General features: G+C 33.8%; 1 pseudogene; it reads right to left on the bottom strand.

Annotated features, from left to right (window-relative positions):
- Positions 1–962: 962 nt before the first annotated feature.
- On the bottom strand, positions 963–10,945 carry LOC114686442 (annotated as a pseudogene).
- Between the last annotated feature and the right edge of the window lie 7,447 nt (positions 10,946–18,392).

Raw genomic sequence — 18,392 nt, 5'->3', positions numbered from 1 at the left:
TTACCACGATAATATGCAGATAATTTTATTCCTAATGGGATACAACCACTGCTTTCTCATCATTTCTGAATTTCCTTTGCAAAGATTGGGGATACTAGGACAACCTGACTCTTCTTTAATAATCCAATTGTTAAGGGAGAATGATTTTTGAAACCTAACAATTTCTAAGTTAGAACACTAGGTGTTTATTTTTTCTAATCAGAAATTGCAAATGCCTTTAGTCCTAGCACTTTGGAGACAGAGACATGCAAATCTCTGAATTTGAGGCCAGCTTGGTCTACAGAGTGCATTCCAGGACAGCCAGGGTAACACAGACAATCCTCCCTCAAAATCCCAAAACAAAATTGCTCTTGGTTGAACGATAATAACCTCACTTCCCCCTCGTACTTTCCCACCTTTAGCTCCTACCAAGTTCCCTCCCTCTCACTCGTATCATAACCTTATTCTCAAGGTGATAGCATCTTAATTTTTAATATCTTTTGTTCCATGTGGTTGTGTGTCCTGTAAATACAGACCACTGATTCCCCACTAAAAAGACTCAACTACTTTCATGTAACTTCTTCTTTATCCCTTATCAAAACAAAGAGTGTCTTCATTTAAAAACATATCCATGCAATCACCCACTATAATTATTTATTTTGGAGCACAACATAACATATAATTTATAGTGAAAAAATGACATTAGAAGTTAAAATATAAAATTCTGAATAATTCACAGATATTACACTTTCAATTATACACATGGAAATATAGAAGGAAAGCTACATTGCATATGAAGAAATGTCTCAACAAATTTTGATCTGTGAGAACTGAGGTTTAGGTCAGTTTTAGACATATAATATGTAGTTTATATTTTACATTTGTTCATGAGACAAATTTCATATTTTGACCTAAAATTAGATGATAAAAATGTCAGTGAATTCTTTTTGGAAACTATTGCCTAGGAAACATATTAGTATGACTTAATGAGTATTTTCAATTTTACAATGCACATTCCTGAACTTTTGAAAAGAATTTTTCTCAGGTCTAAACAAAATAATGAAGCACTTTGGGGCAAAGATGCAAAGAAGCAGCCCTGCACTGGAGGCCAAAATACAGAACACCTCCACAGCCACCATAGCCTTCCCCTTGGTGCTGTGGTAGACAGGAAGGAAGGTGATCCAGACACTGCAGAAAACCAGCATGCTGAATGTCAGGTACTTGGCTTCATTGAATGTGTCAGGCAGATTTCTGGCCAAGAATGCTGCAGTGAAACTTCCCATGGCAATGAACCCCAAGTACCCCAGGACACAATAGAAGACAAAAATTGACCCTATGTTACAGACAATCAAAATATGGCCTTTTTCAGCATACACATCAGCCTCAACAAATGGAGGATAAGTGCCCAGCCAGATCCCACATAGAATCATTTGAATCATGGTACAAATTGGAATGATGAGTTTAGGAGCCCCTGACACAAGCAACCACCTCATCCTTCTACCTGGAGTAGTAACTTTGAAGGCCAGTACTACTGTAATTGTCTTCGCCAAGACAGCAGAAGCAGCCACTGTGAACACTACTGCAAATATTGTCTGCTGCATGAAGCATGTGGCCATATTGGGTTGGCCAATGAAGAGCAAGGAACAGAGAAAGCAAAAGATGAGGGAGATGAGTAGAACATAGCTGAGAGTTCGGTTATTTGCCTTGACAGTGGGAGTGTCCTTGTGCTTCAAAAAGACACCAAGTATTATAGCTGTGAGAATAGAAAAACACAGAGCCAAGCAGGCTAGAGACATTCCCAAGAGATCTTCATAACCCAGAAATGTCACAACTTTTTGGAGACAGTGTATTCCTCCAGGGTTGGCATACTGATCATCTGAGCATTTCACACAGTGATTCATGTCTGTACAGAAATAAAGTAACACATCAGATTTAATATTTGTTGGTTATTCATAAAACATATCCTACTAATGTATTAGAATTTTTTGTCAAATTAGCCTTGTCTTTGGTATTTGAATATTGTTTAAGAAATAATAGTGACTCCAAAATCTCTTGTCCCCATGAAAATAGTACAAATTAATAATTCATATTTTCATGCATATAATAAGACATTTTCATTTCTTTACCAGAAGTGATTAGCCTGCCAGAGAATATTCATGCTTCCATAATAAAATATGTTAGTGAGGATAATATAGTAATACCTATTTATTCTTAACATTCCTGTATTTTATGAAATGCAAGATCATAAAACCCACTTATTTATCTGTATTTTGATCTGTCTATGACCTACAAGACAGGTACTACCTACCAATGTCCTCATGTAACTGCTTGTTTGTTGAAATAAAATGAACCTCATATATTACTTAAATACTGCATGAACAGTGTTAGGGAAAGCAGAGGCTTCATAAACCTTTTAGCACCTATAGTCTCTACATAATAATATATCAAATTTACTACTAGATTTCAATATATGAATTTTAATAAGAACCAGTACCTATTAGTTTTATGAATATCTGTAGTATTGGACTGTCAATACTCTCAATAGAAGTATTTTATTGAGAAAACAACATAAAAATGATGTTTTCCCATCTCTTAAGAACATAGATAAGGCACATAATAAAGGATAGAGGGAAGAGTTTCCTTCTACCCTACATAATGTAATTTGTGACTTCTGTGTTTAATTGAATGAATATAACAGAGAAAACTTGAAGTAATAATATTATTCCAATAAAGAGCCTTTACATTCATGACGGTACATTCCTTACTAATTATTTATATTCTCTCATATTTTAATATGTGATACTATCTAAATTGTTGGGGAGCATTATTATTTATCTTTTTTCTAATCATTTTATTAGTACTTGCTATAAAAATTTTATTTCTATATTTTAAAATACATATAAGCAATCACCAAAAATTTAAAATTATTAGTGTATTACTTTTGTATTCAACTACTCAAAAGAATATATTTAAAACACAATTTTCATTAATTTATTTTCCATTCAGTATTCCATACAACTTTTTTCTACAGTATTCAATCATTTCCCTAAAAAATGTTTAACATTTGAATGGAATTATTTGTTTCCATACTCTTCAAGCATTAATACATTTATTATGTTCATATTGTATGGAGCAACTTACATTCTGGTTTGCAGATTAAATGAAACAACACATTTTTATTTAGCTATGTGTCATCACTCAAGAAGAGCGTACTCCCAACTTTTAGTTACCTGTTACATTAAACATAACATCACTATCCAATGTTCTATGAAAACCTTGTCACAAAGAAGATACCCCCACCTATTCAATTGAAAAGTTTAACTTGATACTTGTTTTCATTATGAAAATAAATTTTGATTTCCAATTCTATATGCCGGCCTGCAAACTCATGTATAGACTAGTTTGCAAATGAAAGTACAAACTATGAAGAGACTGCATTATCTACTGTAAGACACACTACAAAAAAACATGTCTCTCAAGCATGATGCATCATTTATAATCATCTACAATTTATCAAAAACCTCATAGGGTAAATGAAAATAAGGATGTGCATCTCCCGTGTCTTAGAAAAGAAGAAATGTAAATGTACTGTACACAGCTGAATTTCAGGCAAAGGATAAATATTACAGTGATGTTTAGCACTCTTAATTAGTTTACAAAAGTAACTATTTTGTAGAGTTGCTAGAATAAGGTTTCAAAAATGTAGTTCAGGATACCTGCTGTACTACTATTGGGTTGATTTATTGATTCATTTAATTCTCCAATATGATTTATCTTATCAATTTCCATAAAAAACATTAAGATTCATTTAAAAATGGTAGAAATAAATTAATATGATAAATCTTTTGGTATGCTATATACTTACCTGTCATGTTGGAAATTTCATTCTCTGGGCAAGGGGTACAATCAAAACAGCAGACTGCCTTCCCTGGATGAGAGGATTTTCTGAATCCTGGACTGCAAGGCATATTGCATATTGAAGGTGGAGTCTGAGAAACATCATAAAAGGGATTATAAAGAAAAAGTTTACATACTTGGGAATAGTTACAGTGATTTAGAATATTGCACCATCGAAAAACATCATTTACACACATGCACTGAATAAAATGCACCATTTTTTATTTTGTGATTACATATTGTAGATGTACTGTGATTTGTATAGTGAGAAAATTGTATTTACATATGTGTGTTTATTTTACATAATCTACATAATTTACATATCTATGGATACATAGATATATAAATATATAGATATATGAAAATTTATACTGCTGAAAAAATATATTCTCACAGGAATGTGGGATGTGAGTTAGTGACTATATTTGAAAATATTCTAACCCATAATGCTCAAGGCAATCCTGAGAATTTTGGTACTTATGGTGCATGTAGAGTTTTACAAGTAATACCAACACACCTGCCTAAGGTCTATGTTCCACTTTATCATCTCTTCAGACATATACAATTGTTGACCACGTGGCAAATGTTTGGAAAACTTTCCTACTTTCACCTTAAGTGCAACATTTGGCACAAAATCCATAGTGTAGTGAATGTTGTAATCCACATCCCAGTTTTCTTTCTGGTTCATTTTCACTTGGTCTCCAACAGGGTTAATAAATTGTAGGTTCTTCAGGAAATGAACCATCTGAAACAGTTATTATTTTAGTTTCAATTATGCCTATGCATCTAGAACAGATATATGAAGTATAGACTGCCTCAACTTTCATTAATCTATCAATAAATGTGGCATAATTCTTAGTATGTATATATTAGATTGAAAAATCCACATATGTGTAACAGTAACTTTATATTTTGAAAATACCAGCTACTCACTGAGGTTAATTCTTTAACACTGGCCAATGAATGAGTAGTTAGACATTACCTACTTTATCTCTTCTAAATGGTACCTGATATGTAATTGAGGTCATCTATATGTTAATAAATATGGAAGTATTCCTTGTTCTTATTTAGGGCATATTCACTTAATTAATCACCAATGTTTTGATCATTTAAATGCCAATTATTTTCTCCTGGGCTTAAATATTCATGAGAATCACTTTTATATGTTTCAGATATTTTAAACATGAGATGCATATGTGGTAGAAATGTTATGGGAAATATTGGCTTAGATCATGAAGATCTGGGTCTGTGTCAACGTTTTTTGCATTAAACTATATCACCAAAAAATTCACATGATATTCAGTACAACGGTAAAAAAAATTGATTTATTTTTATACAAAAGTCCCTGGAATTCTTTGATAGAACACATGTTGTCCATTAAGAAAATTATACCTATGATAATACATTAACTTCATTGAAATATGTATTACCTGCCAAGAGTCAAATTCCAGATTTTTCTCAGAATTGTTTGGCCACATGTATACTTCTTGTAACAGCATCTAATGGAGTGCATGTGCCACAGCATGCACAGTATTATAAAGGACATAACCTGTACCACTCACAGAAATTTCAAAATAATGTTTGAGTAACCAATGCAATCGTGTTCCCATTGAACAATTCTTCAGATTCTTACAACCAAATGATGTCAAAGAACAATTAAAATATAGCCAAGATAATTTAGAAAGGTAAACACTATTTTTGTATTTAGAAGGAAATGTTGTTTTGATAAATGTATTAAAACCAGATAATTCAGGATGGTGATTTAAAAAAGTAAAGGTCCCATAGAAGGAATCAAGAAGGAATCTGTCATCATAGGTGATCCAGTCCCACTGTTGGGTAGTAACCCATATTCTCTGAATGTATGCTAATTTGTAGAGTCTAAGACTGAATTGTAGATAAGAGTCTTTGTCTCCATAAATGATAACAACTTTTGCTGATGACATTGTGATCTCATTATAATACATGCTTGCATTTTTCTGGAATAATATTTTGTCCTCCACAATAATATGCACAAAGGCTAAGCACACACTATTTCTTTGCATCTCTTTTCTCAATTCCAGGAGAAACTCAAGTCCTAGGTCATCATCTGAAATGATTGCTCCAACCCAGTTCCACCTGAAATATACCACCAAAGACACCATGGCCAAGGCCAGAGATGTGTCCTTAGGAGCCATCTGGTAGAGATGTGGAAACTGTTCACGTCTGCTCAGGAGAGGATGAAATGGCCCATAGTAAAGCTGAGTGTCAAAGAATATAAGCAATAAATTGAAGAAGGTGAAATGTATTATTAACAGTCTAAAACTACTTGTGCACATCAAAAGCTGGGAAAGTTAGAGTATGTGGTTTTCATCTCATTATTAAATCATATTTAATTTATTGTGAACATCATTCAAAGTAGTCATGAACTAAGTCTGCTAGTAAAACTGCACATTTCTGATGTTCTTGAAGTCTATTTGGGGTAAATTAATGGCATGTGCCTTTAAATTCAGCACATAATGCATTAAATTCTATGCTTTTAGTTAAACATAAATCCATTTTTTTTCATTTCAGTCTGCATTGTTAGGAAAATCAGAAACGAAGGAGCCAGTTTTCATAAATACCATTACCCAACCTTACCTCTGGTCTATTTGTGATGTACAGGAGTGGTCCAAGAACAGCTGATGATAACCATATTGGTCCTGTAAGTACGATTAAATATCTTCTTTGATTTACACAGCAGTAGTTAGGAAGAATTTCACCAAATTTTGCAGATAACCTATTCATTCTCCAACCATCAAGTAGCCCACATTCAACTTTAACAAGCAGAGAAATGTTTGGCAGAATGTGAGAGTCCTTGTTGACATCTTCAAGTGCAAAATAAAGAGATAAAATCAAGTGGAAATTCTTAGCTGTCAACCTGAAAAGAGAGCAGAGATTTCATTAAGAATGGGCCCCTAACATGATAATATTATATCATCACAATAGTGTTTATATATTTAATGCCTATTTTCTTTTCCCATTGCTATGGTTACACAAGTCTTGTTACTGTGCTCCATGAGAACGTGAGATCTCTGCAATTAAGTAAAGATATTTTATAAAGGATTTGAGGTGGGAGTCATTCATGTGGGATGCTTTGATTTTTGAACTTTCATACACTTTTGATCATTATCTGTGAGTATGATGAGAAAGAGATCCTAGAAGTCATTAAATCTAATTATTTTATTTTAGAATGTTAATAAATAATATTCATGGAAAATAGGTAGGCTTTACAGTGATAATTTTAAACAATCAACAATGGACAAATATATGCATCAGTTACAAATACAGGGAATGAGTAGCCAAATATATCTGTATCACCAGCAGTGAGCATCTTTTCAATTCATTTATTATTGCAGGCAGCATAATTATCCTTACTCTTTCTCTCTAATTCATGTACCCTTGCATCATTCCACTCATTTTGATACTGTATAATCCATGGTGATATGCTATTGATTATAACAATGATAATTTATTATGGGGACTGATCCTTCCCTTCACGTGATTCCTTAGATTATATCATTATGCATTTAATTTTTATTCATGCACCTGAACATCTTGCTCATGGTCCTATATTCCTGTTTTTAAAAAAATCTGTATTTTTTTCTAGTGTTCTTCCATTCTATTGTGGGATATATAGATGTATAATGATGATGTCTCCAAGTTAAATGTGAACTCTCCAGTTAAAGCAGTAGTGTTACTATGCTGGGAAGTTAACCTTTCAAATAACAGAGATTTTAGCTTTCCAAATAAAGTTTTAGAGTTTACACTTATTCTTCTTATGAAATCAAGTGCTCAATTTCCTTGAACTCTTATTATTCACTCATTTCATAATGTAAGATTTCAATATGAAATCTTTAATGATTTAGTGGCATTAATGTAATATCTTAAAATGTAAAGAAGTAAAATACATCCAATAAGCTACCCTTTCTTTCATCAGTCATTCAAATTACAAGTTTTAGTGAATAATGGAAGCCAGAAAAATGACTTTGCTTATTCACAGAAATTCTGATTAGGAAAGTCATTGGAGGAGATGGCACATATGTGTTCTGATTTAAGACACCAGAAACAAAGAACTGCTAATTCAACTGAAAATTATAAAAATCAGTACAGGAACAGAGTAGACAACAATACTTCTGAGGGATTACATTTGTGAAAACTGTGAATGCAGTATATTAGTCCAGTATATTGAATAAATTCTTCAATTCAAGATTGGAACTCATACCAAATGTTTCATTTACATACTCTAAAATTTTTTCACAAAATTAATTACTAATGTTCTACAAGGCCTGTGAAAACAAATATTGATGAGGTTTGTCATATATCTACATATGACACATTTAAATATGTTTATGACAAACAATATTCACAGGACCATTTCCTCAGGGATCAAATAAAAATGCATTTACCCATTGGTAAATAATCTTTGAAAATGAAAGATATAAACTAAAACAAAGAAAATGTTAAAGAATGATTTATGCAGTTATGTATTCTAAATTGTGAGGATAAATGCAATCATTCCAAACATGACTCAGGTAATTATGAATACTAAATGATAAATTTTGCTTATGGACAACAGAGGTTGAAAATGTTTTAAATTACGTGTGTTGGATATAGGATTTTCTAGCAAAGATTTAGAATATTGTTAGTAAGTATTTAGGCAGAATGATTTTCCACAATACCAATAAAATTTCCACAAGATATACATCATATATATGTCTACATATATTATACATATATTTCTTGTATTATAACTGTGTTTTACAATTTCAAATTTAATTCTGTCACTATAAAATTAGATCTCAATTCAAAATTTCACAAAAACACATGTAGACAATTTTTGCATAATTATTTTTTTCTACTTCATATTCTTTGTCTACTATTATGTTGTGCTTTTAATTATAATAGAAATGTCTCAATATTAATATGAAAAGGACAATACTAGCTATATTCTGAATAATGCATATTTTGCAACATACTTCTATAATATTGTATAAAATAAATATAATCTTGGAAGAATATTAGATAAAAACCATTTTTAATGGGTATCCAGTTACATAGGGGAAAATCAAGGAAATGAGTGATACCATAGAGCTAATTTTTACCTCTGTTGTACTTATGTCTACATAATCTGTTTCTTATCTTTACAAATATTCTACTAATTTTACCTAGAGAGATCACATCAATGATGACTGTGTCCATGTGCTAGTGAGATTTAAGAAGATTTAAAAATAGGAATTGGAAATTTCTTCATGTCTACTCCCAAGAAGAGAGCTTCTGTCCAATTTTAAAAACAGTATAACCTCAAATTAGGCAAATAACCAAACATTGCCTAAGTTGAGAAAGGATTTTCTCATTCAAAAACTTCTGAACCTTCTCAGGCATTTTTCATATTTTTTTTTATATTTTTGACTCCTGAGTCATGTCTTTCGTGTTCCATTTCACTGGGAAATTAAGCCTTGTCAGTGTAACAAATATGTGCTGTCACCTGGTAACATTCTTCATTGTCTTTCAAAATCATGGTTAGGTTTTCCACCTAAACCAGTTTCACTATAAGTTTAATTTTTTTTTTAACCTTGAAAATTTCTTTCATCTCCATGGTCCAAAACTTCCTTCTCTACTATGAATTCACCTTCATCCATATGCTATTAATAAATGAACACAAATTTTGCTTCTAACTATAAAACATCACTTACAGATAATACAATAAACATCTTGCACAGTGTGCATTAACAGTTATTTCGAGTGTTATTTGTGATAATTTGCTTAGGATGCTGCAGAAGACATTGCCACAATTTCCCAAACCAATGATCAAATCATCAATAATAAAATTGAATTATGGTCAAACATACACATCTAGACTGTGCATTTAGACTATATAAACACACGCTAAATAATTAAGGAAACAAGAAACACATGTGGAATAAGTGCCAGAGATTAAAGTTCTACAGCAGAGATTCAAGAAAGGAAAATATGAAATCAGTAGAGAAAAAAGTGATCAAATTTGTGAGTTTAATCACATTCTTTCAAATAGTTGTAGCTGCTATAGGCAACAACTTTCATTCTAGCAATTGTCAAGGAAAATATGAAGTCACTATTTAGGGTGACATATCCTCCTTAACAGGTATACAAACTATATTCAGCAATTGTATAGATAGCTGTTATACATGAGATAGTTATAACTTAAAAAAGGAAATTGCATTGTCAATAAAAAGGAATGTAGCTATACATCTGATCAAGTGAAACAAAGATTAATGGAAATCATAAATTTACCACAGTGAACTATTTTTATATCCTATACTTGATTTCAGCAGGAGGAGTTATACAGCACAGCAGTTATGAAATGGTGCCATAAACAACATTTCCATAAAAGTGAAGTATTCTATTAAAAAATGTACCCATGATGCTGGACAGAAATACCAAAGACCTCTCTTCACAGGATTAGGACATTTCACCATAATGGAACACTAGCAGACTAAAGATAGAAAGTTTACTCAGCCTCAAAGAAATGTACTCATGACAGTGCTTTGGATTATGTTTCTCAGGAACATCACTTGACAGAACACAGTGGGGATTGCCAATATTTAGGAAATCACTCTAGAAGAAAGGTAGACAGGGGGTATCATTCAGCTTCCAACCAAAATTATGACTCTAAAAGAATGAACCAGATGACTCCTAAATCATCAGAAATTAGGAAATATTCAGCATAAAACAAAATAATATTGGTTATTTCCTAGATAGTAAGGTAGGGGAAAAAGAGAGAAAACATGGAGAATCACCATTTGCCTATATATAGACCTTCTATATAGTACTTACTTTGATAATCAATCAAAAATAAATAAATAAAAGACACTTACTTTTCATCTAAATTTCTTTTGAAATGTTCATTATTCACATGACCATACTTTGTGTAAATAGAAAAAAAACAATCAATATATTTATCTCTACTCCATGATTCTAGGTTTTTGGTTCTCATAAAGCACCTGGGACCAGTTAAACTGCAGAAAAGGAAGGAAAGCTCCAAGACCAAGAAGAAAATTGTGAAGTAGAACATTTTTCTAATGTCACCAAAATGAGAAACCTGGCAAAAAGAGTAGCAAGTAGTTAAATAGAAAACCACTTTCAAATGTTCCCGTACACCCATGAGTGGCTCTTTTTATTGCTGCAGCAAATTATGAGTGCATGTATGTTTGCCAATACCTTTTTCTTAGTTTATTGTTCCCTGGAGAAATCATAAGCATTATCATTCCTTGGGCTCTGCATCTGAGTTTTATGCCCAGGTGCAAGAAAATTTCAGTAATTACATTTAAGGATCAATTTCTCATCCACATTCCTGTGGTTCCATTCGCAATAGTGGATATGAAGTCCCCAGGCTAGATTACTACTGAGATAATTAGGTAATAGTTCTAATTCACAAAATGTTTCTGATCAGAATATGAAATACTCTTCATAATTTCATTTTTCTTGCTCTCTGAAATGTAATCCATTGTGTAATGTAGCACATTTTTAAAACTGTTCATCTATTGATGTTCATAAATCATATTTCCAATTTATTGTTAGTATGAATATTACAGGCATTAAGAAGTATGATAACATTTCTGTAGTAGGATATTCAGTCCGTTGAGTACATGCTCAATAGTTTCATAGTGACTTTTGAAGTAGATTATGTTGAACTTTTTGAAAAACCTCCTCATTGGATGCCATAGTGACTGCTGCAGTTGTTTTTCAGTTCCCTCAGAGATTTATAAGTTTTATACTTTCCCTGAATCCACCCCAGCATGTGCTATTATTTGTTTTATTGATCTTGGCCATTCTGACTGGAATAAGAATAAATAACCATGGCCGGGCATTGGTGGCACACGCCTTTAATCCCAGCACTCAAGTCGCAGAGCCAGGTGATTCTTTGTGAGTTTGAGACCAGCCTGGGCTACCAAGTGAGCTCCAGGAAAGGCTCAAAGCTACACAGAGAAACCCTGTCTCGAAAAACCAAGTAAATAAATAAATAAATAAATAAATAAATAAATAAATAACCAAGCAGTTTTCATTTGGCTTGCTACAATACATAAGAATTGAAGCCCATTCTGCTTTTCTTCTGGGAACTTCTTCACTCTCAGTTATGGCACAGTTCCCCCCAAAAAATATTTATTCATACTTAACTGAGGCAGTGTCTCTTTATTGTTCTTCTTTTCACATTCTTGTACTGGCAAGTAAACCTAGAGTGACAACTAGGATACTCTGAGACCATTTTGGTCTAACATTCCTATTCTCAGCCAGTTTTTGAAATTTTCAGAACTAGTGGTTTTCTACTTGCTTTCCTTCTCAACAGATCTATTATAAGATTCGGTATGTGAATTTTCCTTTTCGGGTCAAATCAGCCTAACTGAATGTATTTGTGTCATGAAGAGAATTAAGTTTCACATTTGCATATCATGAATGTGTCTAAATGGAACAATGCTGAATTGGGTCACACTTCAGTTAAGTCACTCTCATGGAACCAGATCTCTCCTGGAAAATGTGAAAAAGAAGAAATTTGCTACCATAAAGGAACAACGTTTTCCACAGTTTTGCACCTCTCTATTAGGAACAATGATGGTTTTCAATCTGTCTATTCCTTCTGGATACTTCTAAAATATTGGTATAAGTTTGAACCTGATACTCTAAAAATATGAAACTAATTTGTCTTTTAATAGAATTTGGTTTATATTTGAAACAAAAATTCAGGCCACTGAATGCCAAACTGAACACTGTCATATAAGTAGACTATATTAATTGATCAGTTTAGGAAAGAACCCTAGGTACGGAATTCTCAATCTCATAATAGGACATTGAATTATAAGACAAATGTTGTATTTTCCTTACCAGATTCTCTTAAACCAGATCACCTTCGTTATAGTTTACCCTAGCTAACGTCCTTAAAGATTTTGCCTTTGGTCACATTCAAACCTCATTCAATGCTTAGCTAGGAGCATTGTACACCTTACACCATAGTATTGAAAAGAATGTTCAAGAACTTCGATAAGAAACTTGAGAGCAAAGGAAAAATCTGGAGGATAAAATAAGTATCAAGCATCTTCATACTGTAGTTATAGCAATTATGTATTCCCTGGACATCTCAGGAAAAAATATGTGAATAATATCTAGTTCAGTTTAAGGAAAGACATCCATTCTAAAGATGAGAGATGATGACTTAATCTAATTAATCTTTATCAATAAAAATTCAGGCATCAAATATCAGCACAAGATTCTGAAAGACCAACAAAGCAGGGAACAGCCATCGGTCTCCTCTTACTTCTTCCATTCCTCCATCCAAAAGGACCAAGATCCTCCCGCTGCCCCCACTTTTTACTTTCTGTCTCCTCTCTCTACAGTCCTCCAAAACACTATGGTTAATTTTGGTCAGTTAGTTGACAGCTCTACCCTCTGATTCCAAGCAAGCTTTATTTGTTATAACACAATCCAAATATCACACAACAGAGAGATGTTTTCCTACAATCATTGTTCTAACAAAAACTTACAAATCATTGTATAATATGTTATGTGGGCAGTTGCAATCTTCAAACTGATGTACCACTGAATGTAAGAATGTTTCAATTTTGGTGTGAGTGAATGGTATACATTAATGTAAGAAAATCATGCAAAGTTCAACATGGAAAAGGATAATTATATCTGACTCTATTCCTGGAATATTAATGGGGAAATAAAGCCAAGAAGGGACAATTTTCTTTGTTTCTGTGAAGGCTAATTGGGCAGTTTCAGATTGAAGTTCCCATACTTCACATTTATGACTATGACTTTGATAGCTATATATGAAATGAGTTAAAGTTGTGTTCATTACCAGAATGAGAACAATTTTTTCCTTCCTAACTCTCTGTTTTTGTTTGAAATACTGTTCTATAGTACAATACTTAAGTATTTATGTCAACCTCAAACCATGCATAATTTAATCCCTCTTATATTAGGGTAGCTTCTTCCCATTATGCTCATTCCTTTTTAGTCCTACTATGTTACCCATTCTTTTTCTGGGGAGGACATTTATATAGTAGGATGTTAGGAAATGTACTACAAGTTTCCCCCTACCTTGTTTTATATATAAATTTTCTGCATTTCCTCCTTCTAATATGTTAATTTGTTTACCAATAATCACCTACAACCTATTACATATTCTAATATGTGAGTGGTTTGGGGAACATCCAGTCTAGCTTCATGTATTTTCTGTTTCCAACTAAGTCAGAAAAATTAATTTCTCCATAGTATCATCATTTATATCATCTCAAGTTCTAGTATACATATGTTGTCCCTAAAATAATTTAATTTCTTTTATGTAAATTCCTTTTTTCCTAATCAAAAATAAAGATTCTTCTCCATTAAACAGATATTTTACATTCCTCCCCTTTACCTATTCACTACACAAAACAGCTATAACACATAGTAGTAAAAATAGAAGCTAAATTGTACAACTCAGACCAAGTCACAGCTTGTTAAAAGGAAAATGCAAACTCCCTGTATCTTACCAGAAGAAAGAGCCATCTTCTGATATGGGACAGGAGAAAAAAAAATAAATGAAGGGACTATTCTGTTACTACTAATCTCAATTCTTTGATTCTATTCTGATTCTTTAAATGTTTCTTAAGGTATGAATTTTATATCAAATTTTACAAGAAATATATATATATATATATATATATATATAATTTTGTTAAGATATTAGTAGTCATATAGAGTACTAACTAATTCTAGAACAAAGTCTTCAATTAGCTGTTTATACATGTCTTTGTGTTCGAGTTTCTATCAGTTTTGTGCAAGAAATCACAACCAGGCCTAACATCAAATTTGAAGTCTCCAGGAAGAAGATGGGGCCCCACAACTACAACAACAACAACAATTCCACATGGACAATAATAATACCACTAAACAGAAAACATCATCTACATATCAGCTTTGGACTGCAAACTGTTCAGAGCAATTTTGAGATAGCTAGCTGAGATTAGCCAGTTTTACACACTACTGTGAATAAGGACTTGAAATAAGACCTGATCTTTGGTTTGGCATTATGCACAGAATGGGCAACAAAGAATATAGCTACCTTTCCTAGAATTTGACAATTAACCCAAATTTTTTTCTTTTTGGAATAAAGATGTCTTCGCCCATATCCAGCAAGAAACAATTTTAAGAAAATGACTCCCACATCCCAAAAAGGTGATGTGGTGGAGCGGGGGCTGGGTGGGGGGCTGGTTGTTTAATGGGTTTGGTTCTGGGATAATTTTCTTTATTTAGCAGGGTTGGTTACAATTTGTTGTTATGGCTTAGAAAAAGGGCTAAGCAAAGGAGATTACAATTAATGTTCTTGTTTTTTTTAAAGTTATATAGAAATGGTAGGATAGAGGGTAGATTATTGAATCTACTCTGAAAAGTAAAGAAAAAATATAGATACTATATAGATAAAAAGATAGTTTATTGAATCTACTTTTAAAAGACAATTACTAGTTTAAAATACTTTACATTGGATTGGGTTTTTTTATATTGTATACAAATTATATATATTGAGATTGTTATTGTTAGGAAATGCTATATTTATATTTCAAATCTTTTTTTTTTTTTTTTTTTTTTTTTTGGTTTTTCGAGACAGGGTTTCTCTGTGTAGCTTTGTGCCTTTCCTGGAACTCACTTAGTAGCCCAGGCTGGCTTCGATCTCACAGAGATCCGCCTGCCTCTGCCTCCTGAGTGCTAGGATTAAAGGCGTGTGCCATCCCAGTTGGGGGCCCCTCAGCCTTTGGTTCATAGTTCATGTGTTTCCATTCCTTTGGCTATTTGTCCCTGTGCTTTATCTAACCTTGGTTTCAACAATTCTCGCTCATATAAACCCTCCTCTTTCTCGCTAATTAGACTCGCAGCACTCCACCCGGGGCCTAGCCGTGGATGACTGAATCCAGATTCCTCAGTCCTTGGATGGGGTTTCTGGCACAACTATTAGGGTATTTGGCCATCCCATCACCAGAGTAGGTCAGTCCCGACTGTCTCTCGGCCATTGCCAGCAGTCTTTTGTGGGGGTATCTTTGTGGATTTCTGTGAGCCTCTTCAGCATTTTGTTTCTTCATTTTCTCATGTGGTCTTCATTTACCATTGTCTCCTATTCCTTGTTCTCCCTCTCTCTTCATGATCCAGGTGGGATCTCCCGCTCTCTTTCCCTCGACCCTAGCCAATCATTGCTCCCACTCATGTCCAGGCTGTTCATGTAGATCTCATCCATTTCTCCGTCATTGGGTGATCCCCATGTCTTTCTTGGGGTCCTATTTTACAGGTAACCTCACTGTTGATGTAAGTAGCAGTCCAGTCATCCTTGTTCCACATCTAGTATCCTCCTATGAGTGAGAACATACCATATTTGTCTTTCTGAGTCTGGGTTACCTCACTCAGGATGATTTTTTCTAGATCCATCCATTTGCCTGCAAACCGCATGATGTCATTGTTTTTCTCTGCTGAGTAGTATTCCATTGTGTATATGTGCCACAATTTATTTATCCATTCTTCAGTTGAAGGGCATCTAGGTTGTTTCCAGGTTTTGACTATTACAAACATTGCTGATATGAACATAGCTGAGCAAGTGCTCTTGTGCTATGATTGACCATTTCTTGGGTATATGCCCAAGAGTGGTATAGCTGGATCTTGGGGGAGATTGATTCCCAATTTTCTAAGAAAGCGCCATATTGATTTCCAAAGTGGTTGTACAAGCTTGCATTCCCACCAGCAGTGGAGGAGAGTTCCCCTAGTTCCACATCCTCTCCAGCATAAAGTGTCCTCAGTGTTTTTGATCTTACCCATTCTGACAGGCATAAGGTGGTATCTCAGAGTTGTTTTGATTTGTATTTCCCTGATGATTAGTGATGTTGAGCAATTCCTTAAATGTCTTTCAGCCATTTGAGTTTCCTCTGTTGAGAATTCTCTGTTTAGTTCTATAGCCCATTTCTTAATTGGACTGTTGGTCTTTTTGATGACTAATTTCTTGAGTTCTTTATATATTCTGGATATCAGTCCTCTGTCAGTTGTGGGGTTGCTGAAGATCTTTCCCATTCTGTAGGCTGTCGCTTTGACTTGTTGACCATATCCTTTGCTCTACAAAAGCTTCTCAGTTTCAAGAGGTCCCATTGATTGATTGTTTCTCTCAGTGCCTGTGCTACTGGTGTTATATTTAGGAAGTGATCTCCTATGCCAATGCATTCAAGACTACTTCCTACTTTCTGTTCTAGCAGGTTCAGAGTAGCTGGATTTATGTTGAGGTCCTTGATCCACTTGGACTTAAGTTTTATGCACGGTGACAGATATGGATCTATTGGCAGCCTTCTACATGTTGATATCCAGTTATGCCAGCACAATTTGTTGAAGATGCTTTCTTTTTCTGTTTATTTTTTATGGTAATATTTCCTTCTCTGGTCTGTGAGGGAGTGGAAGATTTGATAGTTATAGTTATAGATTTGTCTTCTATTTCCTCAGCTCCTAGTCCATCCTCCCCACCACCCCAAACACCCAACTATATGGTCTGTCACAGTCTTTAAAAAAATCATAAAAGAAAGTAATTAGTTAAAAATGAAATCAAGTCAAAAAAGCAGCCAGTAAGACAAAAACAATAGTATGAACTAAGCAAAAAATCAAAGTTACAGAAAATATAATGTATCTTTTTTTGTGCTTGCATAGGCCCTGTCCTTTATTGTGGTTAAAAACACAATGACATTGTTTTTAGAACACCTACTTCCCAGTCCTGTGAAGGTACCTACTCCAAATGTTTCTGGATTAGCTATGGGGCTTTGTCCTAACTTCCATTCTCCTGGCTTGGAATTTGTCTGGTTTGGACATATATGGAACTTGTGCATGTTTTTACAATCTCTGTGAGTTCATATGTGTATCAGCCCTGTTGCATCTGAAAGATGTAGCCAGAAAGTTTCCTGTTGTCCACCAGCCCCATAGCTGCTCAGCCCCAAGTAAACACACAGAGGCCTTTATAAATTACGGACTTTATTGCCCATGGCAGGACTGTTGCTAGCTAGTTCTTATATCTTAAATTAACCCATTTGTATTAATCTATGTTTTTTCACATTTCTGTGGCTTTACCGGTCTGTTGGCATGCTGTTCATTGGGTGGCAGGCTGATGTCTCTCTGTCTCTGCCTTTCTTCTTCCTGTCTCTCTCTTGGATTTCCTGCCTGGTTATAACCTGTCTCACCATAGGCCAGAGCAGCTTCTTTATTAACCAATAATACCAATGCATATTCACAGCACACCAAAAGACATCGCACAGCAGAAAGATACTTTTTCCTTGGAGTCATTTCTCACTGTTGGCTCTTAGAATCTTTCTGTGTCCTCTTCTTCATAATGCCCTGAGCAGTAAAGTGAAGGATTTTATAAAGAAATACCATTTAGGTGTAAATGATACATTGTCCTTCAGTATCTAAACAATTATACGACATTTTAAAATCACTTCTTTTTAAGAATTTCATATATGTACTCAGTG

This window comes from Peromyscus leucopus, chromosome 1 (genome assembly GCF_004664715.2).
Source record: "Peromyscus leucopus breed LL Stock chromosome 1, UCI_PerLeu_2.1, whole genome shotgun sequence".
NCBI lineage: Eukaryota > Metazoa > Chordata > Mammalia > Rodentia > Cricetidae > Peromyscus > Peromyscus leucopus.
Note: the sequence above shows the minus strand (reverse complement) of the source record. Positions and strands in the feature narration are given on the sequence as shown.